Source organism: Phalacrocorax carbo, chromosome 15 (assembly GCF_963921805.1).
Source record: "Phalacrocorax carbo chromosome 15, bPhaCar2.1, whole genome shotgun sequence".
Lineage (NCBI taxonomy): Eukaryota > Metazoa > Chordata > Aves > Suliformes > Phalacrocoracidae > Phalacrocorax > Phalacrocorax carbo.
In genome coordinates this window covers 9,640,484-9,646,483 of record NC_087527.1, presented here as the reverse complement: position 1 = coordinate 9,646,483, position 6,000 = coordinate 9,640,484, and positions in this window count along the sequence as shown.

The following is a 6,000-nucleotide window of genomic DNA, read 5'->3' as shown; positions in this document are numbered from 1 at the left end:
GGGCAAGCTTCCAGTGGCTGAGCTGAATACATTAAACTTGTGGGTATGAAATAATTGCTCTGGCTAATTTTAACCAAAAGGAATCCAGCTCACAATTGGTTGCAGGCTATACTGGAGGCAACCAGGCTCTGAAATGGTGCACCAACCTCAGCTCAGCCCTGAGGGGCCATCAATTTATAACGCCGAGGGTGACTTTGGTGGGAGCCAAGCCGATCAGTGGAAGGAGTTGCTCCTGGAAGCAGGTGCTGATTTCATCTGGATGAGCCACTGGTCCAAAGTGACTTTACAGTCAGCAGAGAGAGCACAGTCATGCCTGTGGTGTGCAGTGAAGGTCATGCTCATTCCCCCCAGCTGCTTTGCTTAGCTAATTACTAGCCTTGAGATCACTTTCAGGCAAAAAGATGAACAATAATATGGAGATAATATTTCTTAAAATGTTCGTGGAATGCAGTGCCTTGTATTGCAAAGAATTGGGATTCTTGGCTTCAGGGAAAAATGTGTTAAACTCCAAGCAAAATAAGGGGAAAAAAATTTCCAAATTTCTATTTTTACGCTGAGAATGCCCCCAACATTGCCAATCCATTATGTGCCTGGTGTTATTTCTGGGAAGGAATTGTATACTAATGAAACCCCTGTGTTCACTCAACATGAGTCAGTGTCAGAAGTAAGAGAGGGGATGGAGTGAACTCAAAAAGAAAAGTTCTCTCTTTTTCTTTTTTCTGTGTTGGAAACTGGACTCCTCGTTGGTATGCAGCAGTTAGAAAGTATGTCTGGCAAAGTGCCTGGCTTGAAAAGAGAGATTTGCTCTTCCCTGACCCAACAGTATATTATCTCTAACCCTAACCATCCCAGTCATTTAAATGTAAATCACAGCAAAAATAAGCTTTCACGTGTGTGGGCTTGAGCAGCGCAAGGCCGGCCCTTGCACAGCCTGTGCTGCCTCCAGCCCCAGACCAGGAGGGGAGGGACAACACTGGGAGCAGCCGCAAGGCTGCAGCAGGCCATGCGATGCAGCATCCAGAACTCCAGACGGCAGAGGCCTCCGGAGAGCAGCGTGACACCAAATACCTTGAAGGGGGCAGGCAGACACACTGGGTGAGGGTGGCCAGTACTTACGCAGCCGCAGCATCCCCTGCCCGCTAGGCCGGCCTGCCAACCACTGCCCTTCGTAGATGGATCCGTCCTGGTAGTACATCCGTCCCCAGCCGCTCCGCAGCCCACCGCTCCACTCGCCCTCGTAGCGCTCCCCACCAGGGTAAAACGTCGCACCGTAGCCCTGGATGGCAGTACAGAGATGGCCGGTTAGGAGCCTTTGTGTTAAAGGGGTCAGTGTTCAGTTTTGGGATATTACTTTCTTAATAGGCTAGTCCTTTGCTTACACATGGCTGCTGGCAGCCCAACTCAGTGGACATTCTTGTGTTGAAGGAAACGAGAGGTGATGGCATGGGATTTTTTTTTGGCAAATGATTTTATTCCCACGACAAAATCCCAGGTTTGTATCTCAGTGTGTTATCATTGGCAGGGTCACTGCTAATATTTAGCTAAAAGCAGGTTTTACCAGTATACAAACCTGCCTGTGGACGTGCAGCATAAAAAAATCTTGCTTCTCAACGCAGGGATTTTATGCCTTTCAACCCTGATGATGCTTTTTACCACCCAGTGTGTCCCAGGCTGAGCAGCCCCTTCCCTTGCCCCTGGGCAGAGCAAAGGTCTCTAAGTGATGCTAACCACAGAAACGGTTTTTCCTTCTCCTCTATCCATACCCCTAAAGAGGTAATGACCTAAACAGCCCCTTGCCTTGCTTCCTTCCTCCTTCACAAGAAACCAAAGGCAGCCCCGAAGGCTACCTGCAGTGAGACTGGCAGGCACAGGCAGTGATGCCACGCGTGCCTCCCCGCAGCTGGGCACCAGGCCAGGCTCCCAGGGCAGCAGACGTCACCCCGGCGGAGCAGGCGAGCTCTGACGTTGAGCAGTCTCCGCTCTTTGCTTTCTCTCCTCAGACTCGATCTCCCTGGCAGGTTTTGTTGGTGAACTTCTGAATTAAGGCCATGGGGTGTGGGCAAGCCAGGGACCCAGGAGGTGCTTGTCTTACAGGTTTGTTTGCCATTAAAAGAAATCCAGAGGTACCCCTATACCAGGGAGTGATACCAGTAAGAAATATTTACATATTACCAATAAGCTTTCCCATAGGAATAAAGTGTTAGTTTACCTCTGAACAAAAAATATAATCAGTTCTGGAAATAACTGATTTTTCTGCACATTAATTTTATTAAACTGCATGGATGTAAAGGGGAGGCTTTTGTAGAAGAAAAAAACAACCCTAGTGATATTTGGATGTCATTGTAAATCTTTCACCAAAGCTCAATCATGCAAAATGTATCCTCAAAGAACGGGAGGGGAAGCTCCTGCCAAGAGACCAGAGCCATAGAGCTGCACACCAATTAGAATTATAAGAGGCTATTAATTTAATTTGAGAGCAGACACAAATGCGAACACAAGGTTTCCACTGGCAGATCAGAAAACATTCCTACAAGGATTTTGCACATAAGATTGCAGTCATTTTTACCAGACGACTTCCTCATTATGTTCCCTTTAGAAAAAAACCCAGTGATTTATGTGACAGGCTTAATTTCCAAAAGAACCCATGTTATTTGTCTAAGATGCTGTAAAACTCTCAGAAGAAGGTACATTTTCCTGCGGTGCTTACAATACAGGTTCCCCCTACTGCTTCAAGGATGAAAGGAATGAAATGGGTGGGTGGGGAGGATTAAGGCACAGGCTACAGAACTTCTCATCCTGCTTGGCTGAGCTGCAGATGAATCTGAGCAGCAGTCGCTGCTCTGCAGCAGCTGGTGGGAGGTTGGGGCTGTAGCCGGGTCACCACCAGACAGGTGGGATGGTTCCATCTCCAGCAGGGAGACGGCGGGCAATGGAGTGCTCTCGGTCATGCTTGGCTTTTTATGAATGATGGATTTTACTCTTGAAGCTTCCTGGGCTTTCTGCAGGTTCACACTAAGATTTAAAGAGAGCCCAATCCTGGAGGAAGGTTTGTTCCTGTAGCTTCTGCCTGGAGTCACCCTGCTGCTTCCCTATTGCTGGCTGTGGGACACAGTGTGTGGGACACAGTGCAGCTCCTGCAGCATCTGACGTGAGGTGAGTAACGCCAGGAGCAGCAAGGTAGGGGAGGGTGGGGAGAGAGGGCTTAAATACCAGAGATTTTGCTCCTGCTTTATTTTCTTGTTCTACATACTCATTTCCCCAAAACCCTTCCATTCAGCCTCAGTATTTGAAAAATCAGTATGTTAAGTGATCTTTTTGCACATGTGTACTCAACTCTTCCCTACATTTTGGGGAACACTGCCTCACTGCCAGCAGGCACAGGAAATGTCACTTACGCATTTTTGGTCGTTTTTCCACCAGCCTGTATACACCTTCTTGTACTCCTTGGTTACAGGGTCAGGAATGCTGTAGGAGCCATAACCATCCCGCTTCCCAAACTTCCAGTCACCGCTATATATAGCTCTGGTGCATTTCCATACCTGGGTGCCTTTACCTGTTAAACAAGAGGAAGAACGGGGAGACCATCACCATTGTAAGAGGGGATTACGGGGCTGCCTTCCTACAGCTCCGTCACAGACAAGGCGGCACGGCCTGCACTGAGGCAGGTTTATGTCTGTGATTCAGGTTAGCTTCCAGAGTCAGATGCATCATTAATCTTGATCAGGGGCTTCCTGTGTGGCCTTTGCTGAATGCACTTAAGTCCTTCCAAACCTTGGTTTACTGCTTGTAAACAAACCTGTCCTGCTCTGCCTGCTCAGAGCTCAGTCAGGGTCTCCTTCCCCTGCTCTGTCTCCTGCAGCACTCGCCATGACTCGAGGATAAATTAATGTTCCTGAAGCCAAGTCAGGAGCCGAGAGAGCTCCAGAGACTGTGCAGCCAGGGCACATCCCAGTGCGTGGAGCTGACTGCAGTTTGCCGTGTTTGCGCAGGATTTTTAAACATCTATTATCTAGATATTTCAGGTGATTGCCCCTGAGTGCATGCAAAAGATCTTCAAGTTACCTATTAAAAATATTTCTGAGTACATTTTTGCATGACATATATCAAAGACACATATATATATATATATGACATACATGAATGAATGGTCTTCCAGGAGCATATACAACTGCTGACCACTCCTTGCCCCTATGAACCTTTGTAAAGACATCTAAATTGGTACTTTTTCTCAAAATTATCTATCTTACCATGTTTCAAGTTGTCCAGCCATTCTCCGGTATACTGATCTCCATTTACAGCATAGACTGTGTGTCTTAATCCACATTTCTGTGCTTTCTCATCCCATTCATGCCAGAGAGGCTCTGTAGCCCTGGGGTATTTTACAATGGACATACTGTTCATGGCTGGGGAGGAAAACAAACGATTGTCAGCAATGAATTAGAGAGAAATTACAAGGCAGGTACAGGCAGAACAGTCTATTTGTGAGCTATGTTTTAATATGCACCCAAGTAGGGATTTGATGTCTGGCTTTGGAGGGGTAAAATAGAGATATAACAAACAGAAGGTACCTAAAAATACTGAAGTACAAACGAGCACTATCTGAAAAACAGGCTTGCAGCATAGCCTGGCCTGTTAGGAAATGTTAAATAAGTCTCAGCAAGTCAGGTCTGTGGTGGGTATTGGTCTCTGTGCCTGTGAGACGTCTTTGGGGAGTACGGGGAAAGGCAGCCCCTTTTCCATGCAGCTGAAACCCTGCCGGGCTCCTTCCCATGGCTGCTCTGCCGCTGGCTCTGCGCGAGGCAGGAGCAGTTTGTTTATGTATATTAGAAAATTATTTGTTTGCTAGGAAATATCTCAGGACATTGGAAAACATTCACAAGACGGAGTGGGTCAGAGAGTTGGCTGGTGTCCCTGGGGTGCACCAAGAGCTGGGACACTTCCTCTGTCCATCAGTAATGTAGCTCAGGCTCCCTTACAGCTAAAAATATCAGTCCTGAAGGTGTCTTGTTAAAAGGGGTTGCAACCACAACATTTCTCTCTACCAGGAGGCTGTGAACTTGCCCAGGGCAGGACAAGCACTCGTCAGGTAAGCAAGCTGCCAAGGAGGTGCCTTCCAAAGTGATGTGGGTTTTAAAGCATGAACAGCAGGCAGGGGATGATGGGCACAGCAAGGGGGTGATTTGGGCATCAGAGGTCTGGAGTGAAACAATCAGTATGGGGGAAGAGATGAGAGAAGAAGCTGTTTTGCCCCATCGATACAGAGAGGACTACAGCAGAGTACAGTGTGGTTGTGATTTCTGGGCACTGCCAGTGGAACGGCTCGCTGTTCAGCACAGTGGGAATGCCGTCACGGACTTGGAGGTGAGAGTGGTCTCCTATAAACCATAAATAAACACCAAGAGATGGCTTTAGAAACAAAAAGCAAGCTTCTATGATTGCCGTTGACATTGAGACCTTGGCCAGAGCCCAGCAGGGTGGGATGCTCTCTGATTTTGTCCCCTGGGCTCCCTCTTCTGTCCTGATTCACTGGACTGGGCCATATCTAGTGATTTTTCTGTATCTCTCCCTTCTTGGGTGTAAGCAGAGCTTCTGCTCCTGCTGCACCGCAGGTGTCAGGGAGCATGGCATGGAGGAAATCTTGGAGGACAGGGGAAAGGAAGGTGCTTTAGGTCATTGCTAGGGAAAAAAAGCTAGAAATTTTATCTATATATTTAGCATTCATCCTCAGTTCTCCATGTAGCTGTGTGAACTGGTCATTTAACAGCTATTTGGGGGATATAATTGCTAAAAAAATATATTTCTGTGTCCATGACAAGCCTTTGTGACCCAAAGGCAGCTGTGTTTTCTAGTGTATGTCCCGCATGGCTTCTTACCTTGGGGCTGGGGGTGGGGCCAGGAGAGCCCTGGCAGGGCCAGGGGAGCACAGGCAGGGCTGGGGGACCTGCCCGGGCACTGCATTATGAGCTCGGACTTGGGGAGGAGTATGGGTTCCTGCCAGGC